The 24,785-nt window shown below is 40.9% G+C and overlaps 1 protein-coding gene across 1 annotated transcript in view; it reads left to right on the top strand.

Moving 5' to 3' along the window:
• Window positions 1-24,785, top strand: part of INSC (INSC spindle orientation adaptor protein) — a 183,740-nt gene that overhangs the window by 77,120 nt on the left and 81,835 nt on the right. The window lies entirely within an intron of this gene.

Below are 24,785 nucleotides of genomic sequence, written 5' to 3'. Positions count from 1 at the left end.
CTCTTTTAAATTATTTACCTGCTCCATGGAAAAATTAACAAATGGTCACTGTAAATGGATTCTCTACACCCTTTTGACAGCTAAAAGACTGATATTACGACATTAGAAGGATAAATATTCACCTCCTATAATGTAATGGATTGAGGATCTTACTAGGCTTTCAATATTTGGAAGGGTGGCATATATAGATACTTATTTGGATATATGGTGCACTTTTGTTTCATTCATAGGTGCCATTGGAGCTGGTGCCGCATTGGGAATCTCTGGAATAGGATGCTAGGAAGGCAAATCCAGTGAACAGGCACATTTAGCCATGGCAGCAAACAATAGTTTCTCAGGTGTGTGTGTGTGTGTGTGTGTGTGTGTGTGTGTGTGTGTGTGTGTGTGTGAATAGTTATAATGCAAATTGCATTGGGAGAAGGTTGAAACCCCATGCCATGGTACAACTCTGGATCTCCCCCTTATCTGCTTGCTTTTATCCAAGAAAAAGACATTGGGAATACCAATCCAAGAACTCAGATCCCATGTCTAGTTTAACTCTCAGACACTATGAGGGACAGACAGAAAGAGTGAGCGACCTGAAAAGCATATGCTGAACAGACAAACACACTGCACAGACAGATGTATTGGTGCAGGTAGAAAGTGTCGGTAGACAGACAAAAGGGAGCCAATGAGCAGGTGTTTAGACAGACAGAATGAGGGGGTGGACAGGCAAACAGGATGCATGGATGGGTGGAAAGGAGGCAGACAAGCTGGCACAGGACACAATGAGTGGACGGGGTTCTGTGTCTGCCAGTTCTTTGCAAAGAGGTGCAAGAGAGAGACCCACATGCAGGGTGAGCAAGCAGGTGAACATGAAGGGCAAATAGGCAAAAGATCTGACGGAAGGTCATAAGCAAGCTTATAGAACAGCCCATGGCCAGAGGGAGCAAACCGACAGGCAGATGGACACAATGAGAGGATCGCTAGGCATACATGCTAAGCAGACAGACAGGATGGCACCTAAACTTTAGAATTTGGGTTAGTAGACCCATTGAAATCAATAGGATGTGAGGTAGTCATACTTTACTGCAGGGGTAGGCAACTAGGGTCCCTCTGGATATTTTAGTCTACAACCCTCATCAGCCCTAGCCAGCATCCTCATTAGACATGAATAGGCTCACATGGTTTGTCTGGTTCCAATCCATGCCCGGAAAGAGGCATACCTGACCTCATTCATCCTTGCCTTCCAGTGAGCAATGAAGAACTCTCTGTTTTAACGGGCATTTTGAGTGTAATCTTAGGATTGATCATTTTATTGTGTGCCATTAGATCAAAGGGCAGGATAGAAATGTTTTGAAAATGACAACTATCTGAAGGAATGGGGCTTAACTACCAACCTGCTTTTTTATTATTATTTCTGAAATGTTTTTGAACTTAGTATTTTGTTCTGTTTTAAAGGCTGTTCGGGAATATTCTGCAAATGACTGGAAAAGCAATAGGGAGGAAAAGTTAGGGGAGGAGGCTCTGTCTGTTGTAAATTAGGGTGACCATATGAAAAGGAGGACAGGGCTCCTGTATCTTTAACAGTTTCATAGAAAAGAGAATTTCAGCAGGTGTCATTTGTATATATGGAGAACCTGGTGAAATTCCCTCTTCATCACAGCAGTTAAAGGTGCAGGAGCTATACTAGATTGGCGAGATTTAACAGAGGGCAGGGCACCTGCAGCTTTAACTGGTGTGATGAAGAGGAAATTTCACCAGGTTCCCCATCTATACAAATGATACCTGCTGAAATTTCCTTTTCAATGCAAATGTTAAAGATACAGGAGCCCTGTCCTCCTTTTCATATGGTCACCCTATGTAAATTGCTCTTTGGTGGTCAACTTTGTGGTGGAGTGTCAGAGGCCTTAGCTAGACCTAAGGTTTATCCCAGGATTGTCCCGGGGTCGTCCCTGCCTGCTCCCGGGATATCCTGTGTGTCATTTACATGAACAGGGATGACCCAGGGACAATCCTGGGATAAACCTTAGGTCTAGCTAAGGCCACAGTAGGACCAGGGAGACTCAGTCATTGGTTCATTGGCTGACCTTGGGCCACTCACCATCTTTCAGCCTGACCTCCCTCACAAGGTTGTTGTGAGGATAAAATGAAAGGGGGGGAGAGAAACCCAATGTACACTACCTTGGGTGCCTTGCAGAAAATGGGGGAATATAAATATAGTTTTTTATATATGAAATTGTTCTGCATCCCCAACCTGGTGCTCTTCTGATGTATTGGACAGTTAGACTGCAATTCCATTTAGCTGGGAGATACTGGGATTTATTGCCCTCCAGATGTGTCCAACACATCTGGAGGGCAATAAGTTGGGGAAGGCTGCTCTACTTCTTCTTTTCTTTCTTTCTTTTTTTTACTGTTGGCTGATATTACTGAGAGACACGTCATTGCCTTTTTATGGTCTTTGTGCCCTCCTGATTCCTTCATGGACCTTAAAGCACTCAATCCTTCTCTTGTCTTATTTATTCTAATCTCTATGTCTTTCAGTCTGTGATGAAAGTGAACATCTGTCTATCTTTCCCTGGTATTCATCTTGCCTGTAAAGCCTTCACGGTTAGTTCATTTTCTCTCTAATCACCATTTAATTATTTATTTTTACCAAGCCTTTCCCAGAAGCCCACACAAGTTTTTAAATTCAATAACAAATAAAATAAAATAAATCATTCCGCTGCAAACAATCAAGAATCCACTACTCTGAGACAGCATTCACCTAAACAAATCTCACAATAAGTTTCAAATTGACCTTGGTCACTATTGTTTATAATATTTTATGTTGCATATTATTTTTCTGTGCTTTAGGTTTCTTTTGGATTTGCTTTTGGCTGGCAGCATCTTTCCGGAAGCCTTTTGTTTGGTTCTCTAAACCTTATTGGTTTTTCTCCTCTGTATGCTATTTTAAGGGCATTGTTTTTAAGCATCAAGTTATTAACCCGTGCAAATGGGGTTGTACCATGAGTGGGATTTCTCATTATTTGTTTTGTGGCTAATTTTGACAATGACGCACTATCTGACACTGTTTCTGGTTTTGTTGTCTGTTAAATTCTTTCTTTTTCTTTCTTTTTTGTCTTTCTTTGTTTTAGTATTTGGTTATGAGTAAAAAATCTGGTCAAAACACTAGCAGTGAGCAAAGAGTGATCAGGATCAGGATTGCTGGGATGTGTGCATGTGTGCATGCCCCTCAACTCCATCACATGTGGCCTGGGGGCCGAAAAAGTCATGCATCGCTTTGCTAGAGGTAGCCTGCAGGTAATTTGTGCTCACCTACAATTGCTGAGTACAGAAAAGGTTAGGGAGTTTTGGCAGAGCAAAGCTTGGATGCAAAAGAGCCACTCCTTGGCTGCACCCTGCTGGTCGTATGCAGACTTGTGCGTGGATGACGCCATAGACGGAGGATTTTCATTTGGGACTCGAAATAATAGTGGTTTTGTGCTTGCTCATGTTACTTGATGGTTTTAGACAAGCCATCTTCCCTTGCCACAGCATTGTCTATATGTCACTTTGAACAAGCTTCTAGATGTGATGCATTTTCTATGTGCTACATTATATTGACTTATTGTTAATACCCTAGAAATACAGAGTTGGGAATGATGAATCCAACCACAACTTGAGATGACTAAGTATGAAAATGTAATGTGCAGATCCTTTTTATCCATGATCCATGCCTGATTATTGGCGACGTTTTTCTCTCTCCTATCATCTAGCAAGTTCTCTGAGCTTCTTTTCAGCAGTGAATCTTACAAACTAGTGAACAGCTGTTGACATCATAATTTTTCAATAAGTCCTCTTTATCGTTCTTGGTAAAAAGAGCTTGATCCCAGAAGATCATTCATTTTAAAGCTGCTTGCCATCCCCTCCATCTCTCTCTCCCACACAATTTTTTTTCTTATTTGTTGCCCCTAATTCCTGTTTAGCACTTGGAGCCCAATCCCATGCATGTTTAAACATTTATTTATTTATTAAATTTATATACCACCCCACAGCCGAAGCTCTCTGGGCAGTTTACAAAAGTTAAAAACAGTGGACATTAAAAAAAAAGTATACAAAATTTAAAACCATCAAAAATATAAAAACAACAGTATAAAACAATATCCATTTTAAGCAACAACAGTTCTGGGGTCCATTAAAAAACAAACAAACTTAGCTTATGTTGTTAAATACTGTTAAATGCCTGGGAGAAGAGAAAGGTCTTAACCTGGTGCCAAAAAGATAACAATGTTGGTGCCAGGTGAGCTTCATTGGGGAGATAATTCCATAATTGGGGGGCCACCACTGAAAAGGCCCTCTCCCTTGTTGCCATCCTCCGAGCTTTCCTCGGAGTAGGCACTCAGAGAAGGACCTTAGATGTTGAGCGCAGTGTATGGGTAGGTTCATGTTGGGAGAGGTGTTCCGTCAGGTATTGTGATCTCTAGCCATGTAAGGCTTTATAGGTTAAAACCAGCACCTTGAATTGGGCTCAGAAACGTATAGGCAGCCAATGAAAGCAGGCCAGAATCGGTGTTATATGTTTGAACCTTCTGGTTCCAGTTATCAATCTGGCTGCTGCAAGCTGCAGCTTCCAAACTGTCTTCAAAGGCTGCCCCATGTAGAGGGCATTGCAGTAATCTAATTTGGAGGTTACCAGAGCATGGACGACTGAAGCTAGGTTATCCCTGTTCAGATAGGGGAGTAGCTGGGCCACCAAATGGAGTTGGTAGAAGGCACTCCATGCCACTGAGGCCACCTGGCCCTCAAGTGACAGAGATGCTTCTAGGAGAACCCCCAAGCTATGAACCTGCTCCTTCAGGGGGAGTGCAACCCCATCCAGAACAGGTTGAACACCCACCATCCGGCCAGAAGAACCACCGACTAACAGCATCTCAGTCTTGTCTGGATTGAGTTTAAGTTTATTATTTATTTATTTATTACATTTCTATACTGCCCAATAGCCGGAGCTCTCTGAGCGGTTCACAAAAATTAAAAACATTCAAAGTATAAAACAACAGTATAAAACCATAATATAAAATACAATATAAAAGCTCAACCAGATAAAAACAGCAGCAATGCAAAATTATGAATTTAAAACACCAAGTTAAAATTTATTTATAAACTGTTAAAATTAGCCCTCATCCAGTCCACTGTCACAGCCAGCCACCGGTTCAGCACATCCACAGCCTCACCTGATTAAGATGAAAAGGAGAAGTAGAGCTGCATGTCATCAGCATATTGATGACAAAGAAACTCCAAAACTCCGGATGACCGCACCCAACTGTTTCATGTACATGTTAAACAGCATGAGGGACAAGACTGACCCCTGCGGAACTCCATATTGGAGAATCCACAGGGCCGAGCAATGTTCCCCAAGCACCACCTTCTGGAGCCAACCAGCCAAGTAGGAGGGGAACCACTGCAATGTAGTACCTCCCACTCCCAACTCAGCCAGACGCTCCAGAAGGATACCATGGTCGATGGTATTGAAAGCCGCTGAGAGATCAAGGAGAATCAACATAGTCACACTACCCCATCTTTCTCCTGACATAGGTCATCATACAGGGCAACCAAGGCTGTTTCCGTGCCAAAACCAGGCCTGAAACCTGACTGAAATGGATCCAGATAATCAGTCTCATCCAAAGAGTGTCTGGAGCTGGCTTGCAACCACCCGCTCAAGGACCTTGCCCAGGAATGGAACATGCTGGCTTGGGATGCTAGGAGTTGTAGGACTTTGCTCTGTCTAAATATACACAGGATTGTACCCTAAGTTGCCTTACAGTGCAATCAAATACATGTCTACAGAGAAATCAACCTCCCACTGAGTTAATTTGGCCTTGTTTCATGTAAAATAGTATAAAATTGCAGCCTTAATTTGGTTCTCTGCTGTCTAGGGATGGAAGGGAAGGTTTTAAAACCAGTTGTTCAGTCACATCTAACAAGCAAGATAAAAAGACAACTGGCAGAACACCTTCACAGCTTTGGTCAATGGTTTTGCTTTCAGCTTTTGATAAATAGGCTGGTGGCCTTGTGTTTTTTCTGACCCAGTTTCTCCTCTTATTAATGCATTTGTCATTTAGTAGGTATTTTGTTTTCCTTCTTCATATTAGCCTATAGGAAAAAGAGTGATGCAGCGAGAAATATGTAGGAGTTTGTGATGTCAAAGTAATGTGATAAAATCCTGCCATTGACATTGCTCTCATTGTATTATTTGTATAGCCTTGGAATGTAACACATCTGTAATTATTTATTTTATTTATTTTTATTATTGCATTTATATCCTGCCTTTTTTCCTCCAAGAAACCCAAGGCAGTGTACATAATCCTTCTCCTCCATTTTATCCTCACAATAACAACCCTGTGAGGTAGGTTGTGACTGGCCCAAAGTCACCCAGTAGGTTTCCATGGCCGTGTGGGGACTAGAACCCGGATCTCCTGACTCCCAGTCCAACACTTTAGCCACTACATCACACTGGCTCTGAGATGTCCACTGGTGTACTTTTATTTACAAAATATTTAATGAAAGTCCTGTTCTCCTTATGTGCAACTGATCGTTTCACACACTTGCTAGGGATTAGGATGCTAGTTGAGCATGTATGGGACTCCACATTCTCAAAATGCACCTTCTGAATTGGCTTTTCAATGTTTTAAAAAACACCTCACAAAATTGTTGGGGCCTTGTTGCATTTATCTGAACATAATATTTAGTATGCCCTTAAAAGTAAAGTCCTGAAGAGATGTAGGAGCCGAAGGTTTCAATCTTATACATAATTACCTAGGAGTAAGCATCATGTAAAACAATGTACAGGCAGTCTCCAGGGCTACTTCATCCACAATCCCTTGCTCAAAGTGTGGCATTCAGGCTTGGGCAGCACTGCAGATAGGGTGCCCACCTAATCTTTTGCTCGGGAGGGAGGTGAACAATGATGGTGCTGACGAGGTGTGTGAACATTGGTTGTGGGAACAGCAGCAGACTCAGACGGTGGGACATCTTGCACCACTACTGATGCAATGAATTGTATCCAATATTATTCTCATTTAAGTACCATTTATTTCAGTGGGTCAACTCTAAGTAGGACCAACTCTGGATACAACCCATAATTAGTAATACAAAATCCACAGGAGAGCCCAATCACAGATCTCCTGTCTAGCTTGGCTCTAAGAGGCCCATTACAATAGCCAACTTCCAAAGTTTTCCTGTTGGCCAGCAGTTTCATTGTTGCTGTCAGTAAAACTGCTTTGTGAATTGAGGATGCCAGAAAGTGACAGTCACTTGAAGTCTTGGATTCGTTAGGATTCTAGGTATTGTCTCCCTCCAAAGGCTGTTTACATTTCAACAGGAGCTTCCTGCGCTTGTTAAAAACAACAATAAATATCCTCTTGCATGTCAGAAGTCTGTCAGGGGCACTGAAATCCAAGCAAAACTCAGTTATGTGTATGCGGATAGCCTGTGCATTATATCCTGATATCAGGATGTGGTGACTGAATGGATATATACTTCTGTTTCCTGCCCACCTCCTTTTTTTTAGTCTTAACAACTGACCACACAATCATTTTCAACTAACGTGTAAGACAAATAGGAAACAAATTTTGTCCCATGTGTCACTCAGTCAAGGGACGCTGGTTCACTTAACAGGCTAGAGAACAGACAAAATGACAGTTCAGGGATTTTCTTATCCAGAAGCTGGCTGACTTAGTTCATTTTTCGTGTTTTCATTTCAGATTGCTACATTTGAAAACCAACTCTTCCAAGTTATTTAATCGGCTAAATTCCTTTTTAAAAGTGTCAATTTGACTTATAGATCTCAGCACAGGAGGTGATATTTTAAAACTAAGCCACGTGGGGCTGGATGATTGTATTGATTTTGATTTCTTTCAGTTGTTAATTTCTCTAATCTTAAATCGGGTTAACCTTAAATGTTGAGGTTGTTGTTGTTAAAAAGTTTGCATGCAAATTTGTGAGTATTTTTGTGCACGTTTCTTCTAATACATGCATTTTGTATGCATTTTTGCCAGATTCAGCCTATTTTTGCCAGCAAGTTTCTAATACAATGCATTTTTGTGTCATTTCCCCTAAGATATCCATTCTGTATATCTTAGGGCAAATGATACACAAAACGTCATTGGAAAATTTGGAGAAGTGCAAATTTTGAAGGATAACCAAGTTTCACTTTTCATAGTGGTTTGAAAGCATGAAATTGGGTAAATTCATATTAATGAATTTCTCCCTCACTTATTAAGCCAGGTATAAAATTTCACAGAATTATAGAATATACGGAATTAAAAACCATGGGCTTGGCTCTGGACCCAGGAGGTCCTTCCCAACCGTTCCAAAAGTTTTGGGTCCCCAGAAGTGTGGAAGCCCATAATTGTGAGGTAGTCCCTGAGAAGATGTCCCTGAGAAGATGATCATTTACTGCAAGGCAGCCTTGGGAATTAGAATCTCCTTTCATCCTTACTCCCAAGGATGACTTGCAACAGAGATGGTGCTATGAAGTTATTATATGTGGCTTTAGCAGAGCCAGCCCTACCATTAGGCAGAGGAAGTGTCTGCCTAAAGCAGCTGGTTTAGGGTGTCATGAAAGGGAAGCAAATTGTTGGTCATTTAATTTATTATTATTGGCCTTTGTGTTGTTGTTTATTTATATTTATTTATTTATTTATTTATTTATTAATTACATTTTTATACCGCCCAATAGCCGAAGCTCTCTGGGCGGTTCACAAAAATTAAAACCACAGTAAAACACCCAACAGGTTAAAACACAATTACGAAATACAATATAAAAAGCGCAACCAGGATAAAACCACAAAGCAAAGTTGATATAAGATTAAAATACAGAGTTAAAACAGTAAAATTTAAATTTAAGTTAAAAATTAAGTGTTAAAATACTGAGTGAATAAAAAGGTCTTCAGCTGGCGACGAAAGGAGTACAGTGTAGGCGCCAGGCGGACCTCTCTGGGGAGCTCATTCCACAACCGGGGTGCCACAGCGGAGAAAGCCCTCCTCCTAGTAGCCACCTGCCTCACTTCCTTTGGCAGGGGCTCACGGAGAAGGGCCCCTGTAGATGATCTTAAGGTCCGGGTAGGTACATATGGGAGGAAGCGTTCCTTCAGATAACCTGGCCCCAAACCGTTTAGGGCTTTAAATGTCAATACCAGCACTTTGAATTGGGCCCTTTGAATTGTTGTTTACTGCCAGTGAAAAGGAGGGAGGTACTTGTGGGATTTTCTTTCTCAGGTGCCAAAATAACTCCATCGGCCAGTCCTGGGCTTCAGTGTGGTGGGTGGTTTGCATTTAAAGGAAGGGGAGCTCAGATGTTGAGGACACAGACTTGGGAGATTGATACAAGAAGAGGTGAATGAGAGAGGGAGTTCTGGAAAAACTTTACAGGGACTGGAGTAAAACAATGCAGGGTGGTGGGGTGGAAATATTCCAGGGGAGCCAAGGAGGAAGTAGGACTGGGGCAAAACTTTACACTATTAGCAGGAAGAAAGTGTTAAAGCAAGGGAGGAAGTGGATGTGTGTAGAGCCTAGACCAGGGGGCTGGTCTCTGGTTGAGGAGCTGAGTCCAGCCTTCCTCAGGTTTCCCAGAAAGCCGCATCCCCTTTCACCTGACCACTGATTGGTTGAAGGCTTCCTGAATTTGTGGTGTTTATCCCCATTCCAAATGGTTGAAATGCCTTTCCTAAGGCTTAAGGCCAGATGTACACTTTGAGTCAGATTGTTACAAATGTGGAATAAAAAGCAGGATAAAACCCTATGAAAGCGGTATATGGAATAGCGGATGGTGCCCCAACAGTTATCAGTGCACTTCCATGCCGCTATAAAGCAGTAGGGTAGATCTAGCCTTAGTTACTGGCAGAAAAAGCTTTAAGTTAAAATATGCTGGTACGGTATTTTTTTGAAATGTTCAGACCTCCCCCCTCCACTTGCCTTTCACCCCACCTCTTTTGCCTTTGGCCCCACCAACCCCTGGAAAAGGCCCCCAAGAGCTTCTCCAAGATGTAATTTGGCCCTTGGGCGGAAAGAGGTTCAACACCCCTGGTTATAATGTGGTATGCTTACTGGATGGGTTATATTTTAATCTTTTCATTTATGTAATGTATATTCTGGGCTGCTTTTCAAGACTGTGGTAAAATTCCATATCAAATGATAAAAGCACCTTAAATTTAAACCACTTAAAAATAAGTCGGTTGAAACAAAGCACAATTTCAGATATTCAACAAAGTAAATACCATAAAACGGTTTATCAATTGAATGCCAGATAGCGGCTTTAAGGAACCATAGAAGCTAGTGGAGTGACCATCGCTATTTGTTCACGTCCAGTCTTACAACACCAATGCTAATTGGGTTAGGATGAACTATTCTTAGCAGTGTGAGTTAAGTGGTTGCATGGATAGATTTGGAACATGAATAGAGTAGGAGAGAGGATACAGGCCACAGCTAGACCTAAGATTTATCCTGGGATCATCCAGGGTTCGCCCCTGCCTGAGCACTGGATCCCCTGTGTGTCACCTAGATGAACAGATTTGACCCCTGGATGATCCAGGGATAAACCTTAGGTCTAGCTATGGCCTGAGACAAGGATGCAAATGGTTTTCCGCTCTTGAATCTTCTCACTGGTAGTGCTGCAGGAGCTTTAAGGCCTAATCAACACCAAGCAGGATATTGCACTATGAAAACAGTATGAAAGCGGTATATAAAAGGCAGGAGCCACACTATTTCTTTATAGTGGTATTGAAGTGCAGTGACAACTGTGTGGCCCATTGACATGTACCATACACTGCTTTCATACCACAATATCCTGCTTGGTGTGCCTTTTATATACTGCTTTCATACTGCTTTCATAGAGGTGTGTGTGTCTGTTCTGTCAGTTGTGGTTGTCTCCGTCACTGCACCAGTCACTTGTCAACCTTAAGAGGGCAAGGAGTGTGTGTGTGTGTGTGTGTGTGTATGTGTGTGTGTGTGTGTGTTCAAATAAAATCATATGTTGATTTTAAATAGCCAGCCAATTCTTGGATTTACTACTTTACTGTTATGAAGAAGTCTCTTTCTTCATTTGTTTGTTTATATCAAAACCAAATGTCTAAGGACAAGAAAAAAAAAAAAAGAGAGAGAGAGAGAGAGAGAGAGAGAGAGAGAGAGAGAGAGAGAGAGAGAGAGATTTGTAATGTACATATTTGCTGAGGGTAAAAGAGTTAGAAATTGGAACAATGGTTTATTTCTAATAGTTCTGTTCTACTGAAAAGTGGCTCCCTCAGAGAAAATACCTATCTATTAATATTTAGTGTCAGAGGTTACATCCTTCAGCCTGAGAGTATATTGTGGTAAAGACAATGGTGTCCATTGCTACTTCTGTTCTCTGATTCCAAATGTTCTTTTCATATGCAATAATACAGACTTTTATTTTAGCTCAAAGCAGTAATTATTGCAGGATAATTGGCTTATTTTTGTGTGGTCTGTTTCCCCCCTGGAAAACATTGTTTTCTTTTCATAATGCTGCGCAGTATTGAGTGTGCATATACTTATGAATAATAGAAATTTAAAGTTCACTGTTTAAAGTTCACAGAAATTTAAAGTTATTTGCATTTAAAGTTCACTGGGAAGTGAATGAACTCTGGTCTCATTCAGTGAAGAGGAATGGATAATCCTACCAATATTATTATTATTATTAATAATAATGACGACTTTGGTGCCATTTTGAAATAACTTGTAATATATCATTGAATCAATGCTTGCTTAGGCACTTCCTTTCTTTTTCTATTGGCATGACTTTTCTTCTGCCATATATCCTAGGGTGGCTGGATACTGATGACAGTAACCTGTTGTAAACTCAACACACGGTGGGCAATCCAATTATCCGTAGTTTCCAGCCAATTTGGTGAAGTAAAGCTTGTCCCTAGATCTCATATTTTTTGTAAGATGATTCATAGAATGATTTATTTATTTATTTATTTTATTATTTAGTAGATTACTTTCCCCCAAGGTTCAAGGTGTTTAACAAAAATCAAACCAATGGTACAAAACCAAACCAAAACAAACAACAAACAATCATTAAAATAAAATTTTAAAACATCAGTGAAAGCGAATAACTGAACAAAAGAAATCAATTAAATACTGAAATAATAAAGTTCTGCAGCCTTTGTGAAAACTTAGCAGAGATATCTCCCCAGGAAGGACATGCAAAAACTAAATGTCTTGCTCCTAACTGCTACCGTCTGTTACTAAGGAGCTCATATGTGATAACTCTCTGGACACATGCATTGTGCGCTATGTATTTAATTGGCACTACTGTGACATTAAAGATCTATTTTGTTTCTGGAAGGAGCAGCATGGAAAGCGGCCAGGATCATTGTTAAGGCTCTGGAAGGCCTCAGAGAGACAGGAGTTGCAGTGTATATGTGCTTCCTCCATTGATTGGATTAAAGGGAGTTGTTCTGAGTAACCGTGGAAACATGCAAATGCATGCCTGATTGCTGTGCCCCCACCCAGCTGACAAACCCACAAGAACACTTTTGAATTGGCCAGTCTACAGTATTGGCAGGAAATATGGCCTTGTCCCAAAGCATTTCCTCACCTAGATAGCCAACAGGTTCAGGTACCACCTGGAAAACCTTAATTATATCTTTTGTTTTGAATATTGGTGGCTAACATCTTCTTTTGTACTGCAATGGCCCTGTAGAGCTAGCCAGAGATCAATAAGCAAGGAGCAAGGAGCCTCCCTGAGTTTCCTTTTCACTCTCCAGGGTTAAACTATTCTTCACATTGTTCGGACCCATCCTGGATGTATTGAACTGGGGTTCTGATCCTGTTAGGTCCCAGTCAAATGAGATTATTTTGATTACCAAGATGAAACAAAGCCACTTGTGCAAAAAGCTGACAGTTGATTGATAGAAAATGGATGCAGAATATATATGCATCCAGAGGAAAAGTCCAGGGTTCTCTTGGCAGAACCATATAGACAAATTGACCTACAGCACCAGTATCTCAGATATATTAGGAAAAAGAAGCTTGTCAGGGAATCAGAAGAGTAATTGGGCCACCACACTATGGGCCTGTTCAGACAACACTTCAGTCTCGGTGGTTAGCGAAACTGTGATTCTCTGGCGTTAGCACTAACCACAAGCTGTGCTGTCACACACAACACTTTAAGCCACGATTAGAGCCACTAACACTGCTGCAGATGGTCCAACTGTGGTTAGTGAGTGAGCAGGGTTTAGCAAAACGCATCACACAAGACACCTAAAACACTGCTGCTTAACCGAAAGCCTTAATGAGCAGGGTTTAAGGTATCTTCTGAATAGGCCCATTATTATTATTATTATTATTATTATTATTATTATTATTATTATTTATATAGCACCATCAATGTACATGGTGCTGTACAGAGTAAACAGTAAATAGCAAGACCCTGCCGCATAGGCTTACAATCTAATAAAATCATAGTAGAACAAAAAGGAGGGGAAGAGAATGCAAACAGGCACAGGGTAGTGGCAAACTCTCAGATCATGTAATAGTGTAGGAAAGGTTACTGAGTTCTCCACATCTCCTCTTCGCAGAGAATACTGGAGGAACACCCAACCTGGAATTATTCTTTTGTGGTAATATATCAGAAAAAAATGTCACACATTAACATTTCCATCGAAGAAAATTTTCAAAGTAGCTAATAGATTAAACAGCAATAAGTCACCAGGACTGCATGGCATTCACCCAAGAGTGCTGAAAGGATTCAAATATGAACCTGCTGAACTGCTGACTCTGACTTGTAGCTTCTCTTTGACATAAGCTTCTTTCCAACAGGTCTGTAATATTGTCAATTAGCTGGCATTCATTCAGAGAGAGGCAGTGGGCAGCCGGGGTGTGTGTATTATTCCTGCAAACAATGCTTCAGGTCTGAGCAGACTGGTCGAAGTTATAGTTTAAAGAACAGACTAGCTACGTGCAAACAAACAGTTGTGTTGTATTTTGGTGAGAGCTGTAAATAAATAAAGAAGGACATTGATATATTCCAGCAATGGAAAAGTGATTTCTGGGGGTGGGGGCAAACTGCTCCTCACCAGACCAGAACATCCATGGACTGGAAGATGTTAGTGGACATGGCAACCCCATTGTTGTTAGTGGACATTGGGCACACCCATTGATATCATCCGTCCCCCACCCATTTTGCCTTTTCCCATGCTGATATAGGCACAGAGCTCCATGCCTCATCCAGCATGGAGAAAGGGATCTGGCTGGAATGGGGAGGAGCTCTTCTCAGTGCCAGCCAAGTCCCCATCTTCACATGACACTGGTTAGCCCCTTACTGTTCTTCCTCACAGCAGCCATGAATGCTCCTAGGGGTGCCTGGAGCTGCAGCAAGGTAGATGGAAACAGCAAAGCCCTGATGGCAAATACACTATCTTTCCCTCCAGTCAGCAGAATATGCACTAGTAACTAGAGCCCTATTCAGGAGGATATGTCAATCTGAGTAGGCAAATCATGAGAGCAGGGGAAGTACACTAGCCCCACCCCACCCCTTATCAGTTTCCGTCACCTTGCACTTGTGATAGAGGGCAACATTGTGAAGAGGAGAACCTCCTGTATGCATGGAAGCTGTCCATGGGATTCAGAATGCTGGAAAATCAGAGTTCTGGATCATGTGGAGACCTTCCATAGATTCAAGAGGCTCTCCTCTTCAAAATGTCACCCTCTATGTGTACAGGATGATGGAAATGTGTAAGGAGTGGGTGGGGGCTAGAGCACTCGCTGTCCTCCCATATTGAGCCTACTCAGACTGATAATGCTAACGTGATCTTGTAAATCATTAGGTACTAACAAGATTTGTTGCAACGTTTGATTAACCCTGTAGAGATTTGAACTTTATAATGCTAAGTGGACATTCAATACCCTTACACATCTATCACCACTGGCTGCAATGAAGTTGATGTATTTAAGAAAAAAATACTCTGTACAGCTGCAGCAAATTTGCATCCATACAAATGTAACAATCAATGGGATAATGTCCATGGAGTGAAGTAAACCATCGCTTTTATGAAAAATAATTGCTCTGTCACTTGCTATGTCAGATAAAGGACATTGTGTGGAGAGAGATCATAGCATTTGGAAACGTAACAACAATGTGGTCTGGGTATGAATAAAGCTATGCTTTCCAGTTCCTTAGAAAGCGCTGTGTCATCATGGTAGGAAGCATGCTAGAAAAACCTGGATCTGAAGAATAATGGGATATTTGCGTAGGTTTCTTAAAAAAGTTCATGACAGCATATCAAGGACAACAGCATTACTCTCTAATAGAAATTCCTGAAATAATTCATTGAGTTATTTAACCTTCTGAAGAAAATCTTCAGTCATACATACTAGCAGAATATTTGGAAATAGAGGTGAGTCGCTGATCAAATATCACATTTTTACCCCAACCCCTAAAACGAAGGCAAGAACCAGCAGATAAATTAAATCTTGAGCTGCATGTCTGTTAATTCAGATTTCTGATCTGCAACATTTTGAAGTAGTTAAAACCAGTCTCCCCAAACTCATGGCAAGTATGCTTGCTAGAAAGGTAAAAACTGTGAGATACCATCTCCTGCCATTCACCTTGTATGGGTGAGCCCAGCTTGGCTCCAAGTCTGGCTGCTAATTTGCCTTGGCTGGCATGGTTGCGTATGGTGTGGCTGCCTTAAACAGGCATGGCCACATCTGCCTAATTGGTCAAGGTGCCAAATTGCTCTTCACTGGCCACACACAAGGAAGGTGTGCCAAGGAAGCTCTGTCAATTTTCAAGGTGCTGTACAGAACAAAATAAAACAAAATACAAAACACCCTGCCATATGGCTTACATTCTAAAATGACAGTAACAAACACACAGGGAGGGGAAAGGCCAGTTGTCAGGTAGAGTTGTTTTTATTGCCTAGGTTGGAATAAAATTATGCGTTAGGGAGGGATGTACATGCATTTCCTTTAAGATTTCATTTTCTGCTGAATTATTTTTTACTGCTGCTTTTATATGTAGTTCTACCCCCCCTCCCTTGTTAAGTCTGGATAAATTGGGCTTTTATCAGTCTGACAGGCTGTTGTATATTTTGAAATTCTTAGAGTAGTAACTTCAATACATTATGCTTTCAACTGAATTAAGCACAAACGGATGTAGCTCTGAGGTTATAAGAGCTATCACTTATTCTCCCCATCAGTTAGACCACATGACTCCCTTCCTTAAATTCCTACATCGGCTTCCTGTTGGATGCCAAACCAAGCACATGCCCCTTGTCCTTACCTTTCATGACTGCAGTGGCCTTGTCCTCCCTCAGCTCTTTGTTCCCAGAAATCCCTGCCTATGATGTTCGGTCCTGCAACTCAGCCACCCCACTGCAGCCATCTGAAGGACTCCAGCTCCATTAACAGAGCAATCCAATGGGACCATTGGTGGTGGAGAGAGTGCATGGCAGATGAACGGCCACTTCTTAAGCCCTGCCAGACTAGTGCCAGCAGGGCAAAAGGGTGGAGGATAGTGGTTTTCCTCCCCGCTTTTGCTTTAAACACACACAGACACACACACACACTTCCCTCCCATTGTTTTTAGTGGGAGGGAAAATAAGTATGCTAGCTCCATGACTGTCCTCATTCTAGGGGAATGTCAGGGGAAAGGGAGAGCTTTCGATCTGGTAGCCACTCCCTAGGACTTCCACTCCTTGGAATGCCACCATTTTGCCCTCTCTACCTTCAAACCTTTGATTCTTTGAAACCTCCTTTCCTGTGAAGCATTTGGTTCAATCCCTTAGCTCTCATCTACTAAATTGATGCTTGTGTGTATGTGTAACTGAGTTGAATAAATATACTCCTTCTGTTTTTACTTGCATCTTTCTTCTTCCCCAATCACACATACATCCATACATACGATTTCGTAATGTGTCCTGCCCACTGATAGACACAAAGGGAGAAAACAGTGTCAGGATGCAGTAAACAATTCTATTGATGTAAAGCCTGACTTGTTTCTTTAACGAGCATTTACAACACAAGACAATTGGTCGTAAAAGAAATATCTCTGCAGACCTTATTACGGCCCTTTGAAGAAGGCCTAACAATAAAAGTCCAAAATGCATCTAGCTTTTCATCAGTAAAATTATTTATTTTACTGGATGCTCATCTGCCTTGCACGTTGGTAGTCCTATGTTAGGGGTGGGGAACCTCAGCTCGGCCCTCCGGAGGTCCCAATCTGGCTCTCCAGGGTTTACGAGATGACCATGCCTCCCTCTGCTGGCTCCACCCCTTTTCCCCAACTATTGATTGTTTGGTAGTTTCCTAGCCCTTGCAGAGGTGGGTTTTTTTTTAACCATTCTAAAAATTTGAAATGCCTCTCAAAAGCTTCATTACCGGCAGTAAGAGCTTGAAGCTAAAATATGCTGATATAGTGATAACGACAGTAAACTAGATGTGTTTGGAACCTTCTGCATTTGAAATAATATGGACACTTGATACCCTCTGCCAGACCCTGAATATTAAATTCAGGGCTGTAAGAATAAAATGATCTCTAATATCGACAAGCTGATATTGGGGATTTCAAAAAATAGTTAGAAAAGTATTATTTAGGGTGGTTCAAACAAAACAGGATTGTGTAGCGCTCCAAAGGGCTCTCTTCAAACTGGGAGAAGGAGCATCCACCTGGCAACTGCAGTTCAGTATAGGCAAGGGTAAAGTGATGCACATTGGGGCAGAAAATCCCAACTTCAAATATAACCTGATGGGATATGAACTAGAGGTGACTGACCAAGAAAAAGTTATTGGGGTTGTGGTGGACAGCTCGATGAAAATGTTGACCTGGGTTTGTGGCTGCTGTGAAAAAGGCAAATTCCATGATAGGCATAATTAGGAAAGGACTTGAAAATAAAACTGCCAAGATCATACTCCCCTTATACAAATTCATGGTGTGTTCACACTTAGAATACTGTGTACAATTCTAGTCACTGCACTGAAAATAGGACAATGTAGAGTTTGAAAAAGTGCAGATACGGGCAACTAAAATGATCAAGGGGCTGGAGCATCTCCCCTATGAGGAAAAGTTAAGGAGTATCTCTTTACTTAACACAAGTTACAAATAAAAAGCTTCTGCCATTATAACCCTCAAAGTTCTACTAGCTGTAGAAATGACGCATGTTGATATAATAACTCAAAGCGTGTTGTCCATAATCTACCTGACAAGTTCTACAGTTGCGCACAATTTTAGACTGATCCAATACAAATGGCCACCAATACAGGAAGTTAAAAAATGCTGAAAATTGTCACATTTGTATTTTACATGCATTGGTGTTTTTCTTTTTCTTTTTGGGGGTGTGGGGGAGGTGGTCCAGAAGCAAATGATTGGCACCTGCTACATTCTGACGGTTGCTCATGCCCCAAGTCACCAGCAAAAGATTGCATGGGTAAATATGGATGTTTAGGGATTATGTAAGGCAAACAACCAATTTATGTATGGAATAAAATGGTCCTCAGCTGAAATGGAGATATGATTGCATGTACCAGAAAGGATTGTTTTTTTATTTGATTTGTTTTGATTCCACACACACACACCCCAGCTGTCCCTCTTCTATAACTTCTATTTCTTAAATTGCTTTGCTAAGTTGCCTGGTCTCCAAATAATTCTGGATGTGGGTATATAATTAAAACACATATGTAAAACTGGAATTTTTTTTTAGCATCAATCTGAAATTAATGTAGGTTTGAGCTGTTCATTATTTGCCCCAGATTTGGAAGACTTTTCCATTGGCTTTGTTGTACTCTGTAAGCATTTTGAGGATGTTGACAAAGCATGTAATTTTGGTCAGAGCGTGTGGTCAATTGTTATTAAAACATGTAGATATTTGTGGGTTTTAAAAACGTCAGAAATATAATCTGAATGAAGAAAGTAGTACAATTTTTTTTAGGTTTCAACTATGTATGTTTCTCAAGTGGTCTATATTTATTGAAGGTCAAAGTATATAAATATTGCTCTAACTTTTTCTTTTTTCTTTTTGAAAAATTAAGTTTTCATTCTCCCCCTATCCCTGTGAACTGGACTGCAATGCTATAGTTTCCCCAGCCTCAGAATTTTATGGTTGGAGAAAAATGAATATTCCTGCTAAAACACTGTGTTTCCTTTTAACCGTTCAAAGTATGTGGCCAAGTCTGTAACAGAACCATTACAAATAATGAGTTAACCGAAGACAAAGATGTCAATACTGTGTTATGCAATGTGGTGCTCTTGGACACCTCCAATGGCACCAATGAACAGGTCCCCAACATGCTGCCCTTGCAAACAACTTCTTCTTCTTCTTCTTCTTCTTCTTCTTCTTCTTCTTCTTCTTCTTCTTCTTCTTCTTCTTCTTCTTCCTCCTCCTCCTCCCCCTCCTCCCTCCTCCTCATTTTTTTAAAAAAATGTTCATGGATTCGTATATAACCATAGCAATGAACACATATGGAATGCATATAAACTTTCTAACAATAATACATAGGGTTTAATAAAAGTGGACCGAAAGGGAGTATAGCTCAGAGTGATAGAGCACATGCTTAGCATGCAGAAGGTCCCAGGTTCAATATCCAGCTTCTCTAGATAGGGCAAGGAAGAACCCTACCTGAAACTCTGGGTAGCTGCTGCCAGTCAGTGTTGACAATACTGGGCTAGATGGACCAAGGGTCTGACTCAGTAGAAGGCAGCTTTCTATGTTCTTATGTTCCTATTAAAATGTATCCATTTGAAGGTGGTGTCTATATGCCATCCATTCAAATATTGAAGGCATTCCATTGCATTATAGGAGGTGAATATTTATCCTCCCAGTGTTGTGATATCAGTCTTGTAGCTGTCAAAAGAGAATCCATCTCTGCTGACCATTTTTTAATTTGCATGGAGCAGATAAATAAAAGAGGGTGTACAGCTGTGAATATTAAAGAGTGTTCCAGTACAAATTTTATCCATATAATTACCTCCTCCCAAAAAGAAGGAACTACTGGACACTGTCAATTTAAAAGAAGCTTTAAAAGAAGTTTAAAAGAAGCATTAAGGACACCTTGTGGTGTCCAGTAGACACAAAACAAACATCTCTGCTGAATAAGATGTGACAGGTAGTCCCTGAAGTGGTGATCCACTGACTAGGCATTTTGTGGTGGTGCCCACAACAATTTCTCACATTCCCAATGTGCCTACAGGTCTAAACAAAATTGGTGACCCCTGGTGTTATGCACCACATGCATATATCCTGACAGTGCAATCCTATACTTGTCTACTAGGTATGTACCAGGAGTCTGGTTGGGGCTCGAGCTCAGCAATTTCTCACTGGCTTGCCACCCCCCCCCCCCCCATATTCCAGTCCCATGCATGCCTGACTCTGTGTGCACTGCATCGGGCAAACGTGGGGATCTCTGCTTGTCCACAAGCTGCCATTTTGCATAAAAATTGCAGTTTGGCTATTTATGTAAATCATCATTAGTGTAAAATGGGAATTTATGTAAATAGCTGAGCTGCCATTTTTACACAAAATGACCGCTTGGTGGATGGGAAATCCTATGGGTCACTTGCCATCCTCCCAGCAGCTGAATTGGGGTGGCAGGCATCTGGCGAGTGGTGCGTGGGTGGGGGGCAGTTCAACCATCCCTATTGTCTACTCTGAAATTGGTCACATTGAGTTCAATGGGGCTTACTCCCAGTAAGACTGCAGCCTTACATCCTCCTCCTATATGTGTTTACTCAGAAACACTGTTCAATGGAGTTTTCTCCAATGTAAGAGAGAATAGGATTGCAGCCTAAGTGATTTATGGCACAAGCTCCACACCAATTAAACCTGAGCTATTATCGATTAGCCAGTTTAGACCTGCTGGCTTTAATGGAAGGGTACTGCCTTAATTACAAGCAGGATGGTTTATCAATCATGTCTTCAGGAGTCCAAGACCACAGTTATGTATCTAACTTGCCTAGGCTCACTGACTTTGATGTGCCTGGGTGCCTAACTGGATTCATGGTTGAAACCTCAGACTGGATTGTAAGGGGATCTTTCTCTTCTGTCTGGCTTTTGATCAAGAAGTTCGCTTTCTGTGCTTGCTTTAATTCTGTAGCAGTACTAACAATGCTGTGATTCTGTTGTTTTTTTTTAATATTTTTTCTTAACTTGAGGTAAATTATTTGGAACTGCTGGGAAAGTGGTAGAGAAGTATTTTAATAAAACAGTGAAGTTGTCATTGGGTTAGTCCCATGAACTTCATTTGGACTGATATATACAGAGAATTCCTGAAGTCCACGAGGATGTGAATTTAGAGTTGCAGCTTAAATTATTCTAAGAAATGACAATTCTTAGGCGCTCATCACACTGAAAAGGTGGCTGTTTTTCTTTAAGTCGGGTTTTTGTTGTTGTTGTTGTTGTTTACTTTATTATCTGAAGTGTTTTGACCAGATTGCTTGGCAAACACTGGAAATTCTCACTTGTTGGGCTATTTTTTGAGACAATCCATCTGGATCCAGTGAGGATGAAGCATGCATGGCTGGACTAGGAACTGCACACGCTAAAAATTGTATCTTTGCATCTGTCAGTAGAGGCTGAGTGCATTATTTCTGACACTGGGTTGGAAACCACATGCTGAACAGATGGTCAGCACTGAAGTAGCAGCTTTGATATGCTGGAGGTGAAGGTGAAAGGCTGACTTAAGGCTTCCCATCCCTCTAAACAGGTGGTGGATGTTGTCAAAGCTGACTTTGCCAACCATCTGTTAGGTAACTAGATCTGTGTAGAATTGGATACAAATGTACAGCTGACTGCATGTCTCTAAATTGTGACAAAAATGCACACAATAATACTTTTTAAAAATGGTTGTTACGCATGCACACACACACACACACACACACACACACTTATCATTCTCTGTTGATGGCACACTAGCTTTTTATTATGATGCAGATTTTGTTAGAACGTTGCTCTTTTTATTTTATAGAGATACTTTGAACAGCACGTTGGAAAACAGATAGTACTAAATGTATATGAATTTAGGGAGCTGCCTCATCCCAAATCAGATTATGGGTCCATCTAGCCCAGTGGTCTCTATACAGACTGGTAAAGGCTCCCTAGGGCTTCGGGCAGAGGTCTTTCCCAGCCTACCTCGAGATGCCAGGGACTGAATCTGGGACCTTCTGTATACAAAGCTTGTCCAGCAACTGAACTAAAGCCCACCTTTGTTTGCATTTTTTATGAATACACCTTTGCATTTCATAAACTGGATACTATTCATGCATCTTGTAATTGCAATACAAACATCCACATTCAAATTTTCTTGTCCCTTGACTTGCAAGTCAGTTCTTGATTTTCTATCAAACACAAACATTGTTTCTATCAAACACAAACATTATAGAATCCAGTAGCATTTTTGTTTCTATCAAACACAAACATTATAGAATCCAGTAGCATTTTTGTACAAACTTTTAATGATCTGTTTGAATCACAAGGATGACATTTGCTGAAAGATATCTGCCCAACAAATCTTCAAGCTAAAGACATTGTTCTGCCGCTCTAGGTTTTGTTCAAGTCATAGCGCTATGAAAATGTACCAAATGTATTCAGCATGAATATTCATGGTTCAGATTTTATTCCATTTTTTCAAGAGTCTTATCCCCCTACCTCCCCAGTCCTTCCAAGATTGATTAATGAAATCTTATTAGGGTCTGAACCAAGAGCACCACTAAGGGGAAAGAATAAAGGCAGTGCTGGTTTTGGAGTTGTTAGCTTGGACTCGGAATGATTGCCATTCTAATACCTCTAAAAATCTCAGGAAAATCAACCGAGCCATTCTGTCTCTGCAAAGGTTTCTGTCTGCTGTCTCAGGTATTGATTTTAATTTTAACTGGAATTAAGGGAGAAATATAGAATATAATAATGCTTAGAGCTATGCACTGGCAAATTTGGGGGGAGATTTTGTGTGCTCTGAATGGCAAAAATAGAAACTGGGCTTAAAATTTACTTTTTATGTATTTAGTTAAAAGATTTATAAGGGCATGATCCTATGTATGTTTTAGATAGAAAACTGCCCAACAACTCTCAGCATTCTCCAGTCAGCCAGAATGCTGGAAGTTGTAGGAATCTTTTTCTGTCTAAACATATTTAGGATTGTGCCCTTAGCCACCTTTTAAGGTATTCCTTCTCAAACTTTATTGTGATTCACAATAAAACAATGGTAAGAACAATAATAAAGACAATGATAAAATCAAAATGAACAATAAACAAAATATCATCATATACAGTATCCAAAAAAATTCCTGCCAATTACAGACTAAGGTAAACAGGTAAGTTTCTCAGGCACACGGTGGCTTGTAATAACAGGGCTTGGTGGATATCAATAGGGACAGAGCTTCACAAGTGTGTTTGTGTGGGGCACTAATGAGAAAACCCCATCCCTCATGCCAACCAGGTGGGCATGCAAACAGGGCCTCTGACATTTGACCTCAGGTTGGTGTGGGTAAAAGTCTGGACTTCGCAAGCTATGCAATGATTGTATGTTTTATGTTCTTGCAATATGTGGCATAAATTCAGGAATGTTGTGGATGTTTTGTACCATATTAGCTCATTTGATTTAGTGAAATGTCCAAAATTGCACCAATGGAAATTACTGCATAGTTTACCTATGCAAGCAAATTATATGCCATGTGTAGCTGTGGTTTTAAATGGATATTTTTTTCTTCAAATGGAAAAAAACACGTGTTCCCTTTAAACTAAAGTTTTCAGCTTTTTCATATATCTTTGTGTCTGTTAATTGGCACTTTAATTTAAGTAAACTCCTTTCTCTAGCTGGTTCTTCTAGCAGCTGAGGAAACTGTCTTGCAGTATGAACCCCAAATATCTTGAATGAGTCATGTTATAAATAAACAATGACTTTTAAAAACATGGAATATAATAAAAATAAAAATGCAGGCTTAGGCTTCCGTGCTCATGTCTCCGAGTCCTAAAATCACAGTGAACAAACAACTAAACATTAAATACACAAATTATTAACTGCTAGGAAAAAAAACAGTTACAAGAACTTTATAACTAAGAATAAATTCCTGCATTTGGATTTTTCCTCCTCCCTCCCAAACCCTTTTCCTTTTGTGTCATGTCTTTTAGATTGTATGCCTGAGGGCAGGGACTGTCTTATTACTGATCTTTGTAAGCTGCTGTGGGAGCTTTTGGAAGCCTTATTTGGCATAAGAGCTTCTCTACACAGGAATAATCCCTCAGTCTTGCTGGGGCTTTCTTCCTTGCAGTCTTCCCACCATCACAATGTGCTCCTTTTCACACAACCATGTGATTTTGAATTGAAAACTTCCCTTCTTGGAAAAGTTCCATTGTGTTTAATGAGACAGTGCCATCTAGTGGTGAAGAGATCCTGGGATATCCCAGATAATACTATATTATCTCCATTAAAAGAAAAAAGAAAAAAGAGATTCCCTGGGGATAGCACAGGAGATGTCCTGGATGTTGATGGTGTCATGTAAAGGACCCGCAAACTTAAATGAGTGGCCAATCAGGAGCTTATAATAAATCACTCATTTAGAGAAGCTCTGAAGAGTAGGGTAAAAAGGCTTTGGTTGATAGATAAATACATACATATATACAACTCTGAGTACATCAAGAGAAGAGTGGGATAGAAATTAGGGCGTACATGGGCCCCCGATCTGCCTCGGATCCCGATCCACAACTTCTGGATCGGGTCCGCTCCAAGCTGATTCGCCAGTGGTCTGCTTCGCTGCGGAGCTCCAGATCCGAATTGGAGCTCCGCAGCAGCGGCAGCAGCGGCAGCGGCAGCGCTGC

This window comes from Elgaria multicarinata, chromosome 2, assembly GCF_023053635.1.
Source record: "Elgaria multicarinata webbii isolate HBS135686 ecotype San Diego chromosome 2, rElgMul1.1.pri, whole genome shotgun sequence".
Lineage (NCBI taxonomy): Eukaryota > Metazoa > Chordata > Lepidosauria > Squamata > Anguidae > Elgaria > Elgaria multicarinata.
Note: the sequence above shows the minus strand (reverse complement) of the source record. Positions and strands in the feature narration are given on the sequence as shown.